An 18,984-nucleotide genomic window follows, 5' to 3' on the forward strand; every position below is an offset into this window, starting at 1 on the left:
CCTGTATGTTAGAGAACCGAGGTACCTGTTTAATGTTAAAGCATATCAGGCATGTACATTTATCACCCGAGCTACCTCTGCATTGTTATCAGCGTATCAGGCCTGTACATTACACACCTGAGCTACCTGTTCAATGTTACCAGCATATCAGACCTGTACATTTATCACCCGAGCTACCGGTGCATTGTTATCAGCATATCAGGCCTGTACATTAGATACCTGAGCTATCTGTTCAGTGTTAACAGCATATCAGGCCTGTACGTTATACACCTGAGCTACCTGTTCAATGTTGCCAGCATATCAGGCATGTACATTTAACACCTGAACTGCCTGTTCAATGTTATCAGCATATCAGGCCTGTACATTAGACACCTGAGCTACCTGTTGAATGTTGTCAGCATATCAGGCCTGTACATTAGACACCTGAGCTACCTGTTCAACGCTATCAGAATATCAGGCCTGTACATTAGACACCTGAGCTACCTGTTGAATGTTGTCAGCATATCAGGCCTGTTCATTAGACACCCGAGCTATCTGTTCAGTGTTAGCATATCAGGCTTGTACATTAGACACCTGAGCTACCTGTTCAATGCTATCAGCATATCAGGCCTGTACATTAGACACCCGAGCTACCTGTTGAATGTTGTCAGCATATCAGGACTGTACATTGGACACCCGAGCTACATATTGAATGATATCAGCATATCAGGCCTGTTCATTAGATACCTGAGCTATCTGTTCAGTGTTATCAGCATATCAGGCCTGTTGATTAGACATCTGAGCTTCCTGTTCAATGCTATTACCATATCAGGCCTGATTATTAGATACCCAAGCTACCTGTTCAATGTTATCAGCATATCAGACCTGTACATTAGACACCTGAGCTACCTGTTCAATGTTATCAGCATATCAGACCTGTACATTAGACACCTGAGCTACATATTCAATGTTATCCGCATATCAGGCCTGTACATTAAACACCTGAGCTACCTGTTCAGTTTTATCAGCATATCAGGCCTGTACATTAGACACCCGAGTTACCTGTTCAATGCTATCAGCATATCAGGCCTGTACATTAGACACCCAAGCTACCTGTTGAATGTTATCAGCATATCAGGCCTGTTCATTAGATAACTAAGCTACCTGTTCAATGCTATCAGCATATCAGGCCTTTACATTAGATACCCGAGCTATTTGTTCAGTGTTATCAGCATATCAGGACTGTACATTAGACACCTGAGCTACCTGTTCAATGCTATCAGCATATCAGACCTGTACATTAGATACCTGAGCTATCTGTTCAGTGTTATCAGCATATCAGGCCTGGACATTAGTCACCTGAGCTACCTGTTCAATGCTATCAGCATATCAGGCCTTTACGTTAGACACCCGAGGTACCTGTTTAGCGTTATCAGCATATCAGGCCTGTACATTAGATACCCGAGCTACTTGTTCAATGTTATTAGCATATCAGGCCTGTACATCAGGCACCCGAGCTACCTGTTCAGTGTTATCAGCATATCAGGCTTGTACATTTATCACCTGAGCTACCTGTTCAATGTTATCAGCATATCGGGCCTGTACATTAGACACCCGAGCTACCTGTTCAGTGTTATCAGCATATCAGGCCTGTTTATTAGACACCTGAGCTACCTGTTCAGTGTTATCAGCATATCAGGCCTGTACATTAAACACCCGAGCTATCTGTGGAATGTTATCAGCATATCAGGCCTGTTCATTAGACACCTGAGCTACCTGTTGAAAGTTATCAGCATTAGACACCTGAGCTACCTGTTGAAAGTTATCAGCATATCAGGCCTGTACATTAGATGCTACAAGGGTTTACTCTCCCCTTCCATATCATCATTTTTATCTTGATTTGCCTTTCTAACCCTGTCTACTTGTGTCGCTCTTACTGAGAGTTGTTAATTCTCGATTACAGCTCTTCTCAGACTTTGCACCTTGCTGCCATGGGGCTGTTAGCACTTCTTAGGGCAGAGTTTTTGGTGCAGTCTTTTATTTATCAGGGTCTTTGCTTTTGGAACTTGTGATAACGCAGCTCAGGATATTGCAGCTTTTTAACCATCTTTATTAAATCAGAATTTACACAATGGAATAAATGGATCGATATACATTAATAGAAAATAAAGCTTTAATTATTTTCATGTAGTAAACGTACAGACACTCGTAAGACTGTGGAGGTGACAGTGGACTTTAGGAGGGGTACTACAATACTATCCCCCCTCTTTATATTTAAGTTTTTGGGATCTATAATCTCCTAGGAATTGAAGTGGGAGATCAATGTAGAGTCCATCATAAAAAAGCTACAACAGAGAATGTACTTTCTGCGACAGCTGAGGAAGTTCAACCTCTCACAGGAACTGTTGATTCAGCTCTATACAGCAGTCACTGAGTCTGTTCTCAGCTCATCCATAACAGTGTGGTTTGGATCTCTGTCTAATCATGACAAAAATATGTTACATTGAATAGTTAGGTCTGCGGAAAATATAATTGATGCTAGTTTGCCCCCCTTACAGGACCTGTACTATTCCAGAATCATGAAACAGGCCGGGAAGATCATCACCGACCCTTCACATCCAGGCCACTACCTTTTTGAACTATTACCATCAGCTAAGTGTTATAGATTAATACGCACCAAAACAAGCAGATATAAGAACAGTTTTTTTCCACAGGCCATCAAGTTCATAAACGGTTAACTCAGCTTATGAGGTTGGATGTTCCTTTTCCCAAACCGCCGTGGGTTCTGCAGTATTGTTTACTTAATATATAGGCAAACAGTCACTACTGCTCCAAATACACACAGTCTAAAAAGTCCAACAAGATAATCAATAGAAAAAGAGATGACTGGTGTAAGGGCTGATATAGTTATAATAAACTCAAAGTATAACTATTAGGAACTCTTAATACGTCCGTAGCACTTAATATGCAGCTGTACCCTTAAAAAACTGTTAATGGTACGTAAAAAGTCTCATGAATATATAGCACTGAAATATGATAATGCTATAAACTCAACAGTACCTTGTTCCTATGTAAGCGCACACCAAGGCTATATTCACTTCTCCGTAATGGTATGCAAATAAGAGACTGATTCGCTCTGTCAGTATTCACCTCTCCAAGCGATTCCAACAGTAAGCCTCTCCTTGTAATAGAACAAACAGTTCCAATTCAAACGATTCCAACACAAGTAATTCCAGGCATTAGTGGCAATACAATCCAAATCTGATAGTTCCAACACTTCTGTTCTTATAGTATTCATTCTACGAATGCACCACGCAAATGACTTGAAATAAGCAATATATTTTATTATAGAAAAGTCGACAAACAGTTTTGGATAGCACTTTCACCTACTGGCTTCCTCAGGCCGTTAAATTAGTACTGATAATGCAGACTATATATAACTTCAGGATTTCAAATTTCCTGATGTCACATCCTGTCCTATACTATTATACATTATAACTATTCCTATAGTAGCGTTAAATATTATCGCTTCTCCTATCTTGAATTTACACTTACTAAAACATTGTTTCTTCATCCAGAACAGTACTAATAATAAAATATTAGTAATCCTATATATCATGTGAAATACATATAATAGAATAAAAATGAACTTGCTGATGTCACATCCTGTTTTATATTTCATTAGTATATTCAAATGGTTGCGATACATAGCATTGCCACTTCAAATATGCAGCAACACATTACAGCATCATTAAATACAAACATAAAATACCAATCAAATCAAAAAACCATCATTGCTCAAAGATGGAAAATAAAAAATAAATAAAAAACTGTTAGTTAAAATACTTTATATTAAACTTAATTAAAATAACTGGCAAATGTACGTGCATTATATGCAACATGCATAACTTAAAATACATTAGTAGTCCACCTTGATAAATACCTGGTGTATATATATTTGTTATCTATTTATTGCGCATATTTAACTACTGGTCTTATTTTGAATCTATTTAAAATAATTCCTGCTCATTATATGGCTTTTTATTACCATCAGATTTTAATTAAGTTAGCCATTCGTGTATAGAATTGCTGAACCAGTAGAATAAGAAATCTTCATAGTTAAAATAGTTTATGCCATAGATAGTCAATAAATTATATGAATACTATTGTAATCATATACTTTATCTTGCACATGGCTCGCTAAATAATGTACGCCAACAGGTGCATAAGTGTATAGCTTCTGGTTGACTACAGTGCATATATTCATACAATATATATTTATGTATAGTAGTTGTTTTTAAAAATATCACTATACTTCATGTGACTTTTACTAACGCTTATATATATGCGCTACTTTTTAATGCTTCAAATATATATAAAAAATATATAATAAATATAAAATATATATAAGATATATATAAGAAATATGTATCAAATGTATGTGTTAGAGCATTGGCCTTATATAGTTTCTAATTATTTATTCAAATTACTGACTTTCTATGCCAATAATACGTAAAATATAATAAAAAATGTACATAGTGGACTAAGAATGTAACTGAGTGCTAAATTGTATTTGTCTTAATGGGACTATGTAGAATATATCGCTTGTTGCTTCCCTCAACAGCAATTGTGAACTATCCTTACCATTACGTATTGAATACTATTAGGTTGATAACTTGTACTTTTCTATAGTAAAAAATAATAGTGAATTTCCATATGGGGGTACGAGACTAATTATCATTCCTACAGGTTCGAATATTGAAATCGATTTACTTGTGACATTGCGATGGAGTCCATAGTAATATATTTCTAATCATGAATATTAGGGGAAAGATTATAACATTTTTTATTTATCATTAAGATAATCATTGTTTACTATCCAAATAGAGCAATTTACTCAGATACCCTATATTGTTTAGCATAAATTTTCTTAGTCACAGAATGTATATTATGTCAGTTTATGGGCATACATTAAAACAGTAATTATCATTAAAAAAATTAAAATTAAGTATTCTGTAATATATCATTTTATTGATGATCAGAACAATTTTATTAATATTTATAATTAATTATATCCTTAGTATTTGTAAAGGCATTTAATAAGAACTGTTGATTCAGCTCTATACAGCAGTCATTGAGTCTGTTCTCAGCTCATCCATAACAGTGTGGTTTGGATCTCTGTCTAATCATGACAAAAATATGTTACATTGAATAGTCAGGTCTGCTGAAAATATAATTGGTGCTAGTTTGCCCCCCTTACAGGACCTGTACTATTCCAGAATCATGAAACAGGCCGGGAAGATCATCACCGACCCTTCACATCCAGGCCACTACCTTTTTGAACTATTACCATCAGCTAAGTGTTATAGATTAATACGCACCAAAACAAGCAGATATAAGAACAGTTTTTTTCCACAGGCCATCAAGTTCATAAACGGTTAACTCAGCTTATGAGGTTGGATGTTCCTTTTCCCAAACCGCCGTGGGTTCTGCAGTATTGTTTACTTAATGTTAATAGTTGTTTCTTTCAACATTTATTTAAGTATTTCTTGCACTGAGTTGCACTTTGCATCTTGTGTGTGTGTGTGTGTGTGTATATATATATATATATATATATATATATATATATATATATATATATATATATATATATATATATATATATATATATATTTATATTTAAATTTTCTTGTTCTTAATAGTTGCATGTATGTTGTTTATGTAACTCATACTTGGAGAGTCATTGAAACTGGAGTCAAATTCCTTGCATGTGCGCATACTTGGCCAATAAATGTGACTCTAATTCTTCTTCTATTATATGTATGTATTTTTAACAGTTATCATTCATTCCACCATTACATAACTTGCTCAATTCCTGCCCTCCCTTTAAGCTCACTCCTCCTGAATATGTTGTGTGTATTATTACTACAAATTCCATTTATTTCTTGAATATTTTTCGCCTTCCCTTTTCTAAATATCCCATTTCCATTTCTTTTCTGTCTTATAATATTCAATACTTCAATTACAGCTCGTATAGATTTTGATTTCTATTTTCCAGTAACTGTTTTTTTTTCTTGGGAGAGGGCAGCCCGATTGCATTATTCTTAGTAAGGCCTTACTATATCTGGACAATTCAGGGTATGTGAACCACCCAGCACAGAAGAATATTTCTGGGTATTGACCAGCATTCTATGATATTACATTGGGATGAAACTTCTAGGCTTGAAGTGATCTGTGGGTCGATAGTCTAGTAACCTCCTGTGAGCCTATGATCCTTAAATTACAGAAGTCTTCTGCTAAGAACGCCACGAAAACTGTCGCCTTTGTCTTGGCCCTCAGTAATAAGTGAAGCAGCTGTTATTGCTGATGTAAACGCTCGTTTTGTTCTTAACTTGTAGTTGCTTGTTTTATGTTTTGTTTTGTGATATAGCTCTAACCGTGCAAGCATTACAACAAATGTGAAATTTGCTTAAGATACAGAAGCAAGCTTGCAGCAGACGTCTTCACTGAGACTGTTTAATCTCTTAACTGTTGTTCTAAGACCAAGATATCAGACTAGTTATATTTTTTGAACCTCTTCTCCATTCTTATTGCAGTCATTAACACATAAATCTTTTAACACGATGTCAAATATCAGCTTAAGTTACCTTTAGTTGGGAAATAACATGAACAGATCACTACATAATAAATGGCACAAATATCTGATTAATTTTATGAACTGACAAGCAAAACCTGCCAAGAGCTTTTAATCATAAACCATTTTTCTTCTTCTGATTGACAGGTGCTTTAACACAGTTAATTCATCAGCAGTCTTGGGAGCTTAGATTTTAACTAGCTTTATGAGCCGAGGGATGGTAATTATTCACAGTTTATATTCATTTCAAACTTGCTGTTGTAGCTGTGGGAGAAATTTATGTTATGGGAGTAAATAAGATATGATGAAAGTGAAATAACTTATTAATATTTAAAATAGTTACTACCCCCACCAAATATACTGAAGTCTTTCAACCTAATTTATAAGACAGAAGTTCGTGCCAAGCACAAAGGCTGTTTTTTGTACTGATTTTAACTGCAAGCTGTGAAAACGACAGTATTTAAGAAATTGGCAAGCTTGTAGATATTGTCTTTTTGACAACTTGAAGAGAAATGTGATGAATCTTTCGAGGGTTACTGAGAGCTCTCTATGGAAATGCATCTTGGAAAAATAAATCTATTGATGGAATGCAGTAATTTATTTTTAATTTCTCATTGTCACAGTGTGCAGAATTCTCAATTATTAGTGGTGTGTGCAGTGCTATGACTGAAACTGCAGCATTTTAGCACATGTAATAACTTAGCATGAATGTTTTTATCAGTTAGTGGCCATAGACAACTGTCCCACAGAATGAGTAAAAACATTTCATGAAATATAATGGAAACTTAAGTGGTGTTTATTAATTATAAAGTTTGTATTTCTCATGTTTCCCTTACACAGTCCCCTATATCCATCTTTTCTTTCATTATTGTAGAGATATACCAGGCTCTGATTGGCTCTGTAACTAGTTCTGATGGTAAAGGAATCCTGCATTTTACCGGACTCCTTATTTTAACGTGTGTATATTATACAACACTGAAGATGCAGATCGCTGCTGTGGAAAGCAGCTATGCCATTCCCCTCCCTCATGTAATCGTTTCTATGATTCCAAGAACGATAAAGATGAAGCCTTTTTGCCTGGATTCAGGTTAGTCCCGTAAAAAAGCTGTCAAGCAGTATTCCAAACTTCACAAACAGCATAACAGAGAATTTAACTAATGAGTTAATACATTCATTGACACTTGTTTAAAGCCATTAAGCAAAAAAACAATTTTTTTCTTGCTGTCAATTGGCTTGTAAGTCAGGTCTACTAATTTCTTTTAGTCACATCATGGTCAAGTGTAGTCTGATAGAATCAAACCTAAATATACTGTATTTTCATATGGCTAGATATTGCTCACCAGGACCTTGTAGCCTTAATTTATTGAGCTATATTGCTAGGTGACAAGCTCTATAGCCCATTTTATAACTGCATATCCAGTGTTAATGCACTTCAGAAACATATTTACTTGCAATTAATTATATGCATTCTGTTATGTGCTAGCAAATATTATAAGCGCACTTTAATCGATTAATGCTTACTTACGGGTGTTTGAGTAAATGGAAGAAACTTTACCCTGCAGGTATGAGCCTGGCACTGAGCAGTATCCTACCATCTCATGGATGATGCCACAATACCAGCAGGTATGAGCCTAGTACTGAGCAGCATCTTACCATCTCAAGGATGATGCCACAATGCCAGCAGGTACGAGCCTGGCACTGAGCAGCATCCTACCATCTCAAGGATGATGCCACAATACCAGCGGGTATGAGCCTGGCACTGAGCAGCATCTTACCATCTCCAAGGATGATGTCACATTACCAGCAGGTATGAGTCTGACACTGAGCAGCATCCTACCATCTCCAAGGATGATGTCACATTACCAGCAGGTACGAGCCTGGCACTGAGCAGCATTCTACCATTTCCAAGGATGAAACCACGATACCAGCAGGTACGAGCCTGGCACTGAGCAACATCCTACCATCTCCAAGGATGATGCCACAATACCAGCAGGTAGAGCCTGGCACTGAGCAGTATCCTACCATCTCCAAGGATGATGCCACAATACCAGCAGGTACGAGCCTAGCACTTAGCAGCATCCTACCATCTCCAAGGATGATGCCACAATACCAACAGAAAATGATTGACTTTAACAATTAGCTTAGCTACTGGTGTCATTCCAAAGGGGTCCAATACTTGTCAGCCTAGGAGGACATAGATGACAGGCCATGCTGCTTTGCTAGGGATGGACTTCACTGTCACCTCTAGACTTTCAGATATTGGCCAAAACATTATCCACTCCTATAGGGCCTTTTTTAGGCATTGCCAAACAGATAAACCTTCCAGCATAGCAAAAGCTACTCAGGACAGGCTATAGGTGTTACTGCTCATTGCTAGGTGCCTCAACAAGAAACTGCACTGCCTGGAAGCTCTCCTCACCCTGGAGAATGCTGATGTCTGTGCAGTCACTGAAACATGGTTCAATGCCATATGAAGCACTCTGGCAGTGCAAGGCTATGATGTCTTTCATAGATTCTGACCACTCACTGAAAAAGAAACAACAGAATGCAGGGGTGTATCTATGTATATAAAGGATCACTACACCTTAAGGTTGGTCAAAGAGTATGACATGCTTCAACTACTCCATATCCAACTAACCACGGGAAAAAATCCATTACCATATTCTTGCTAGCTGCAGGTCCCCCTCTATGAACCAGGAAACCCATACGTAATACGTAAAGTTATTAGAATCACTCACCATCCAACCCAATACCATACTCATGGGTGAATTTAACTACCCCTCCATTAATTGGGAGACATACACAACCACTAATACGCAAGCCCAAAGATTTATTGACTTTGTAAATTCAAATGGGCTGGAACAGCTAGTCTGCACTCCTACTAGGGGGAACAAATATCCTAGATCTGGTACTCACAAATATGGGAGAGTGCTGCACACTAGCCCCCCCCCCCCCACCAGTGTTATGTCCTCACTAATAAGATTAGATCACAAAGTGATCTTCCTTGAAATAAAGGTAAAACTAGTCCCCCCACTTAACTCCAAAAACTTCATGAACTTCTCTAAGCTAAATTACCCCCACTATTAAAGGATGGCATAGTTAGCTTCCAAGGTCCCCCATGTCGAGAAAGCCCAGAAACCTATGCAGAAGCATACTGAAAGGCTTTGTGTGCCCAAATAAACAATTGCACAGAAATGGCAGTACCAGACCGAAATAAACCCAGGTCAAACCATAAAAAGCAATCCTGGTGGACCCCTAGTATTAATAGGTTGCACAACAAAAGAAAGAAAATCCTGTCAAGAAGTAAGAGAGAATATGCACAACAGAGAAATAAGTCCCTCATTAGTCTAAACAGGTGAATCAGGGTGCTAGGCAAGTATCTGAAAGCAGACATTGAGGTAAAAACAACCTCCAAACTAAGGATAACCTTAAGACATTTTTCAGTAATGTCCACAGTCTTATGGGCAACACCCAGCAATGTGCATAATTATTTGTAGATGGCATTGCCTATATTCATCCAGAAGATATAGCAAATCTGCTGCCCAACAAATTCAGCTCAAATTTCACACCCCAACACCCTCACTTCTCCCCCAAGAAATGCTCTCCACCACTCCACTGCTAATTATCACCAAAGAACAGGTTGCCACTGTGCTCTCTAAAGCTAAAAACATGTCTTCAGTGAGGCCTGACATGCCAGCTTACCTCTTAGACAGCTTAAATCAGGACTTATCAGGCTCATTAGGATCTCTATTTAACCACAGTCTCTGGACTGGCTTTGTCCCAAACGAGTGGAGGACAGCAACAGTCATCCCTCTGCGTAAAGGGAGCCATCTACTAATCCAGGAACTGCAGCAGGGCTAAGCACACAGTTGTGTAAACCTTGGCTCTAGATGACTGTTAATGGTGAAGCGACAACCCAAGCCCATGGCAAAAATGTGAAAAGGGGCTTGTGGGAGGATGGATGGATCTACTGACCCTTTGAAATTATAGACCCATAGATTTGACTAGTCTTATGTGTAAGGCCATGGAAAGAATAATCATGGACCTGAGAAATAATGACAGGAAATCTCCAAACACTGAACCTGACCCATTTGGCTTGGCTAAGGGCAATTCATGCCCACGAAATCTAGTGGATTTCTTTGAGAAAGTCACTAAGGCCATGGATGAGGGTAAACCAGTACATACCACCACCTACTGCAACCTGCCAAGGCATCTGACACAATTTCCCACTCAGGTATTATAAATAAACTCATAAAATTAGGCATTAATCCCTATGTCAACAGATGGATAGCTAATTGACTCATGTACAAGACAAGTGGTTAAAGTGGGTGAATCCAGATCAAGCAAGAGGCCAGTTACTAGTGGTGTGCCACAGGGCTCTGTGCTGGTACCAGTTACTAGTGGTGTGCCACAGGGCTCTCTGCTGGTACCAGTTACTAGTGGTGTGCCACAGGGCTATGTGCTGGTACCAGTTACTAGTGGTGTGACACAGGGCTCTGTGCTGGTACCAGTTACTAGTGGTGTGCCACAGGGCTCTGTGCTGGTACCAGTTACTAGTGGTGTGCCACAGGGCTCTGTGCTGGTACCAGTTACTAGTGGTGTGCCACAAGGCTCAGTACTGGGACCGGTTACTAGTGGTGTGCCACAGAGCTCAATACTGGGACCAGACCAGTTACTAGTGGTGTGCCACAGGGCACTGTGCTGGTACCACTGCTGTCTGGAATATACTTCTCTGAAATCAAGGCTAATCTGGAAGGCTTCTAGATGACAAAATTTGCTGACAACAACAAGCCGGGGGCAATCATTGATTCCCCCAATGATGTAGATATCCTTCTGGAGGGTCTAGATCAGACAAATGATTGGTGTCAGAACTATGGCCTCAAACTAAATGCAAAAAAATGCATTAACATAACATTTTGGATTTTCCCTGCAAATTACAACATCAATAGCACATCCCGAGTAGTAGACTCAGAGGTGAGAGATCTAGGTACTCAGATAGATAGTAGCCTGAACTTTGAATGCCATATGTCCACAGTGGTGAGAAGGTCTTCCAAATTCAAGAGAATTATAGTCCCACTGTACTTAGCCCCTCATTAGACCAGTAATTGAGAACAATGCACTATGTGACATGTACATGACTAGGAACTTACAAGAGCTGGAATGACCTCAGAGGTTTTGTCATAAAGAAAATAGAGGGTGTAAACAACATGAACTATGCGGATAGACTAAAAACCCTATCCCTTTACTCTGTCTCCTACTGACTATCAAGGAGTGACCTATGCCTGACCTACAAGGCACTTACATATCCAGCTCCGATGGAACTGCTCCAGATCCGCAAGTGAAACAGAACAAGGATCTCCCAATCTAGGGATCTAAATTTAGTCAGAAACTCAAACAAAACATGCTGGAGTAACAAATATGTGTCTTAGATATTGCCCCTTCTTTGGAACAGGCTTCCTATAAACACTAAGCAGAATCCTTCACTGGCCCTCTTCAAATGCAATTTGGATCAATGGATAGGGAATCACAAATGTTCACCTGGGGTAGATCCTATGTCCCTTATGGACAGAGGCAAACTGCAAGATACTCAATGCACAGGCACAAATCCATGCCATCCTCTTGCCCCTAGGGGCAAGGGCGTCCACAGGCAGGTGCAAGGGGGTGCACTTGCACCCCCCTGGAACCGGTTGATTTTATTTTAATTTTAAAAAAAAAAGTTTTTTTTTTTTTTAAAGGGCGTTCCTCATTAAGAACACCCTTTGCATCCCGTCCAGTTGCACAGACGCAACAGGTGTTTGCGACCTGTTTTCGTCTTCTCTACGTTCAGCTGCAAAGACCTGTTTTAGGAGTCAGGACCCAACAGTCATGCATGCGTCGCATGAATTTTAAACAGAAACCTGCGCAGGAAGGGAATCACATTATTGCTGCCAGCTTGCCAGAGAGTCATGCACAGTAAGGTTCCCTGAGGAGTTACAATTTTAACATTACTTTAATGTGACACAGGAAAGAGATGGGTGCTCTGTATTCTGTGTACTTGTGAGTAAAGGTTTTAACATTGTGTTTGAAATTAATTAATCTGTATTTCAGCGGGTGTACTGATTATTATTATGTGGACATGATGACATGTAGCCTGAGTGATGAAGGAGGGGTTCTTCGAGTGATATTATTAGCTAAGAATGTTCATCTAATGCTTGTAAAATATTCTTTGGACCATGAAGAGTTGGGTAGAAGTAAAGAAGCAGCTGAGCTCAGGCCAGTAAATGTATTTAAGTGAAATACAGTGGTGGGGTTGACATTTATGTCCAGAAGCAAATGGAGCAATTATGCTGTAGGATTCATGAAGTTTAACAAAAGGGAATCAGGAGGCCGGGCCATTGATGGAAGCATGGAAATCGGATGTGGGAAAAGAATCCTGCTTTGTATGTTACAGATGTTTGCCCTGCATATTTGCTTAGTGTGAGGTTGTTCTTGCTAATTGCTGTTTGTCTATAAGTGTTGAATTTAATGAAACTGTTGAGGATTGACCATGTAATTTGAGTCCACTTACCCAAAGAGTATGGCATTAATTCAGGTAATATTTATTGAGCGTGTGTTGTTAGGAATGATAGAGTCATGAAACAGGTTTGGTGAGGTTGGAGACGTTAGTACAGACTGTTATTTTGGAGAGAAAAGCACAGATGTATTTAAGAGAAGGTGTATGCTATTTAACTGTAATTCAAATGTGCAAAAGGATTTTGTAAGAGGTGATTGACAATTTTTAGGAATTCACTGGAAACTGTGATGGTGGAATAATCTGCACATTGTATTATATAGCATTGCTTACATACCTCTCAACTGTACAGATTTTTGCAGAATGTTCAGATTTTTGACTAGTTTTTGGTATGTTTTTCATAAAAGTTGTTTTTTTTTTCTGGCAAATTTGTAACAAATCATTAAAAATTGAAGTTAGAAAATAATGACAGGCATTTGAGTTTCAGACTTCATACCCTTCAGAAAATTCATGCTAATGCAAAACTTGTTATTCAATCTACTTTATAAATTTGAAGAGCAATGTTTAAAAAAGTCCCTATTTTTGTGCCTTTGTCCCACTTTCATTTATGGCTTTGCCTATATTTCTTGCTCTAAGAGGTTGAGAGGTATGAAAGGCGATATTATCAGATGTAATATTCATAGATCTATTAAATAGTTATGAATTAAGTACAGAAACTTATAGGAACAAGTTTACAGAAAAATGTCCTATGTAATGAAGAATCTCCCAACTAACTCCTAAAGGCTAATGCAGCTCATACAAATATGAGCATGAGATTGTGCCTTTATTTACATGGATAACATTGTCATCTATAGCTGCTCATGGACAGAATATGTTTAAAATGCTGGTGAGGTGCTGGATATACTGCAAGAGACAGGGCTGACTCCCAAGGATAGTGATTGTCAGATAAGTATGGCAGAGGTACCTTATCTTGGTATCAGAGTGGGTGTTAGAATGATTGGGCCAGAACCTCCAAGGTTGAAATTACTGAGGTATGGCTTACCCCAACTAGGAAGAAACAATTGAGGACATTCCTAGAGACACTGGGATACTGTTCACAGCTATAAGACTGCTCCCCTGATAAACCTTAACAGAAAAAAGGTTGGCCTTGTATCCAGCATTTTAGTAGGCATTTCTAAAGTTTAATGAGGTTTTGAGAGGACTCCTGTACTAGCCAGCCCTGATTATAGTCAAGAATTCATTGTCAGGGAAGATGCTTCCAATTGTGAAGTGGGAACTGTACTTAGATTTTGTCAGAGGAAGAAAAACAACCTATTAAGCTACATACTTCATCCCAGGGAAGAATCCTATATAACCACTGAGAATGAATGCTTGCGCATTGCCTGCACTATGCAATGCCTATAATCCTACCAGCATGGCTGTACTAGTTTTAAATGGAAAGAAATTTAGATCCACCTTTTTCATTGTGTTAAATACCTAAAGCAAGAGTGGTTTGGTTTATGTTATAGTTAAGAGAAATACATTTGGTCAAAATATTAATACGCATATTAAGTTTTGTCTAGTGGGTGGTGGCCACAAAACATTGTGGATTAGAAAAGGGGTGCATCAGCATGTTTACAGTTTGGTCTTGCTTAGCTGTTGCCAGTAAGAATTAATTAAAACTACTACTGCAACATTTAGACCAACTGCTGAATTTCACCATGCCATTAATTGGTAGAGAAATGGTACAAAAAAGGTTAAGTGGGCAAATTAAGATCAACATACATTAAAAAAAAGTCTTCCTCCCCCAAAAATTAACAAATAAGTAAAAATAAAAATGCTAGTTTATACTCTAGACTGAATTGTTTCTGAAGCATTTCTAAGACAGTAGCAACTAATACATGCCAGGATTAGCGATAGGAGAAGCTGATGTGAGACTTCGGAGTGTGAAATTCCAGTTTGGTTGAGTTTTTCTTGCAGTTTTTTACTGCCTTGTTGTTTGTATGATCTTTCTACATGTTGGTTTGGATGTTAACTGAGATATTTTGTAGGCTTATTGATGTTTATGAGGTCCAGCTTGGTTTAAAATGTATTTTTTAACCGTAGCCAAGCTATCTACTTATGCTGTGCCAATGAGGTCAATTAAAAGTCTAAACCATACAAATCCACAGCTAGCGGAGTTTAGCTTAAACCATACAAATCCACAGCTAGCGGAGTTTAGCTTAAACCATACAAATCCACAGCTAGCGGAGTTTAGCTTAAACCATACAAATCCACAGCTAGCGGAGTTTAGCTTAAACCGTACAAATCCACAGCTAGCGGAGTTTAGCTTAAACCATACAAATCCACAGCTAGCGGAGTTTAGCTTAAACCATACAAATCCACAGCTAGCGGAGTTTAGCTTAAACCATACAAATCCACAGCTAGTGGAGTTTAGCTTAAACCATAGAAATCCACAGCTAGCGGAGTTTAGCTTAAACCATATAAATCCACATCTAGTGGAGTTTAGCTTAAACCATACAAATCCACAGCTAGCGGAGTTTAACTTAAACCATACAAATCCACAGCTAGCGGAGTTTAGCTTAAACCATACAAATCCACAGCTAGCGGAGTTTAGCTTAAACCATACAAATCCACAGCTAGCGGAGTTTAGCTTAAACCATACAAATCCACAGCTAGCGGAGTTTAGCTTAAACCGTACAAATCCACAGCTAGCGGAGTTTAGCTTAAACAATACAAATCCACAGCTAGCGGAGTTTAGCTTAAACCATACAAATCCACAGCTAGTGGAGTTTAGCTTAAACCATAGAAATCCACAGCTAGCGGAGTTTAGCTTAAACCATATAAATCCACATCTAGCGGAGTTTAGCTTAAACCATACAAATCCACAGCTAGCGGAGTTTAACTTAAACCATACAAATCCACAGCTAGCGGAATTTAGCTTAAACCATACAAATCCACAGCTAGCGGAGTTTAGCTTAAACCATACAAATCCACAGCTAGCGGAGTTTAGCTTAAACCATACAAATCCACAGCTAGCAGAGTTTAGCTTAAACCATACAAATCCACAGCTAGAGGAGTTTAGCTTAAACCATACAAATCCACAGCTAGCGGAGTTTAGCTTAAACCATACAAATCCACAGCTAGTGGAGTTTAGCTTAAACCATACAAATCCACAGCTAGCGGAGTTTAGCTTTTTTGGCTTGAAGTATCTTTTAAGCCTTTGAAAAAGGAAAATGTCATGGGCATTCGGAAGCCGTGTTGCTGAAACACGTCAGGTCCTTATGGGGTCATTTGCTTGTATTTTAAGGGCCTGCATTACAAGAATTTTATCAGGTAGTGAAAATTCTAGCTTGGCTCTGTCTCTTGCTGTGTTTAGTGAATAATTTGTCTGTGTGACCTTTTTACCCTTTTGTTTAGTGCCTAGACTTACCACTGTGCAGAAAGCTAGTTTGAAAACTAAAGCATAAAGAAGCAAGTATGTATACATGTATGGGAACGTATTAAAGAAAATACGGTCTTCACATTGGCAGAGAACTGTTAATGCAGGTGTTATCAAAAGTATACCATCAAGGACTGCCATTTATTTATGAAACTTGCTGCCAGGTATTTTGACTCATGTTTTTGGTATGTTTTTCATAAAAATTGTGTAAGCAATGCCATGTATTTTTGTTATGAAACTGCTGCTGGGCTTGCTCCATTCATTGTTTAAGCTGCTGGGCTAAGTTACTCCATTCACTGTTTAAGCTGCTGGGCTAAGTTGCTCCGTTCACTGCTTAAGCTGCTAGGCTAAGTTGCTCCGTTCACTGCTTAAGCTGCTGGGCTAAGTTGCAGAAAACCTCTGGTGGAGCTTCTGAAGTTGTACTTGTAACCTTAATCAGTAGCAGAAGACAAAACAGCCAAGTGTGTATGTGTGTCTGTATGTCTGTATAAGAAGGAGGTAGCATACCCCTCAGCTGTCCAGGTTTTTGCAAAATGTCCAGATTTTTGCCCCATATTCCTCCTAAAAAGGATTGAAGTTGCTAAATAATGACAGACATTTGAGTTTTAGATGTTATACCCTTTAGAAAAATGCATACTAACATAAATCCCATTATTCTAGCAATGTTCTAAGTTCATGAGAGCCATACTTATAATCTGCCCGTATTTATGTTGGGCTTTGTCCAGATTTCTTGCACTAAGAGGTTGAGGTTTGTGAGAGAGAGTGAAGTGCCCTAGTTAAGAGGTAGCAGGTGGAATTTATTTTCAAGGAATTGTGAGCTTCAAGGGAAAAGAAGTTTACTGCGGCTCATGTTGTCTGCTTAAACTGTGCAACTGTTTTGTTTAGCAAATGGTATCAATATTGTGGTATAGATTTTTAAAGCAGTATTAGTAGCACAGCAGGTAGCATACTTGCATCTTGATGCAGAGGGCTATAGGTTCTACTCCTACAGCATGTAGATTTGTATTGTAAGGGGGGTGGAGTGCTGCAGTCCTGACTATGTCCTCCTTTGGATGAGATGCCTAATAACTATGAACTTGTTTTTCAGCTTACAACTCATTCCTTATTGCAATATACCAGCTTACCATTTTTTTAATGTAACATAGGCAATTTATTCTTCAAGGGCAGCAGGCATTGAATTTGTAGATGAAACACTGAAGTATAAAGTTATTTTCTAGCAACAACAACTTCATTAGTTTCAGATCTCTTTAATGTGGAATTATTCAGATGACTTTTACTTCTGCAGAGATTGTGCATATTGACTGATACTGGTCGATTGTAATGACAGAAGTTTGAGTGGCCTTTTATGGTTGAAATGTTCTGAACTGGGCAGTTTGCCATTATTGGTTCATATGTTTTGTTTCATTGCTTGCTGGAAAAATGTTCAAAACTATAAATTTAAAACAGTCTAAAAAGTGGTGCTGTATTATAGAAGGGATATAATTAAATTATTATAATTAAATCACTCTGCAATATTACTTTTCATAGCCTATAACACCTCCAAGTTTCATCACTAGTCTGTATTGTTTCTAATGTTTGCTGTACTTTTGAAATTAATTGCTTGTATCTTTTACAATTGTATAATTATCATTAGTAACCTACTGTATGTACCTAGTTTGTTTTTGGAGCTTTTCTCCCCAGGACTCCATTGAAAACGGGTTCATTTTGGCCCAATGGACTATCCTGGTAAACCAACTGCAAATAAATAAATTAATTAATTAATTAATTAATGCAATCTGTATATATTATAATCCTATGTATAAATATGTACACTTCTTATGCATGGCTACTCTTGTTTGTCACAGTAACAGGAAGGATACTGCAATGGCTGTTTCAAGAAAAAAGGTCTGAAGCTTTTAGTTAAGCATATAGTGAAGTTGTTCACATCACTGATAATGCAGACCCAGTTTCATATAACTAAGGGTCAACCATTTCCCTTGCCCACTCAGTAAAACTAATCTTGAAAAAAGAATTAATAATGTGCACATATTAGGGCTACTGGTATTATCTTTAAAAAGATGAAGTGATGATTTGCAACTGTGTCAATGTTGGGGTTATGAAGAAATGCTTGATTAAGCATTAATTAAAATATATACATAATTTAGTGACTGCACACAGTTTGTTAAATACAGCTATAATGTGTCGTGCATTCAGAGCACAGAATGCCAGCTTTTATTTAAACAGCAATTTCTGTAACTGAGAGCTAATCTTGGAAGCCAAAGAACACTAGTGTTATAAACTAATCTGTTTAAATCTGTTTAATCTGAACAAGCTCATGGGACTCAGTTTAGTGTCCTGCATGAGAAATACTGAGCTAACGAACACAAGTCCCCAGTAGTTGGTTCAAAGTCACTTATAAATAAATAAGGGGAAGTATTTTGAGATAAAACAAACACCTTGTCTTTATGGTAGGTAAAAAGG

Source organism: Protopterus annectens, chromosome 2.part1, assembly GCF_019279795.1.
Source record: "Protopterus annectens isolate FY-2018-M chromosome 2.part1, PAN1.0, whole genome shotgun sequence".
In the NCBI taxonomy this organism is placed as follows: domain Eukaryota; kingdom Metazoa; phylum Chordata; order Ceratodontiformes; family Protopteridae; genus Protopterus; species Protopterus annectens.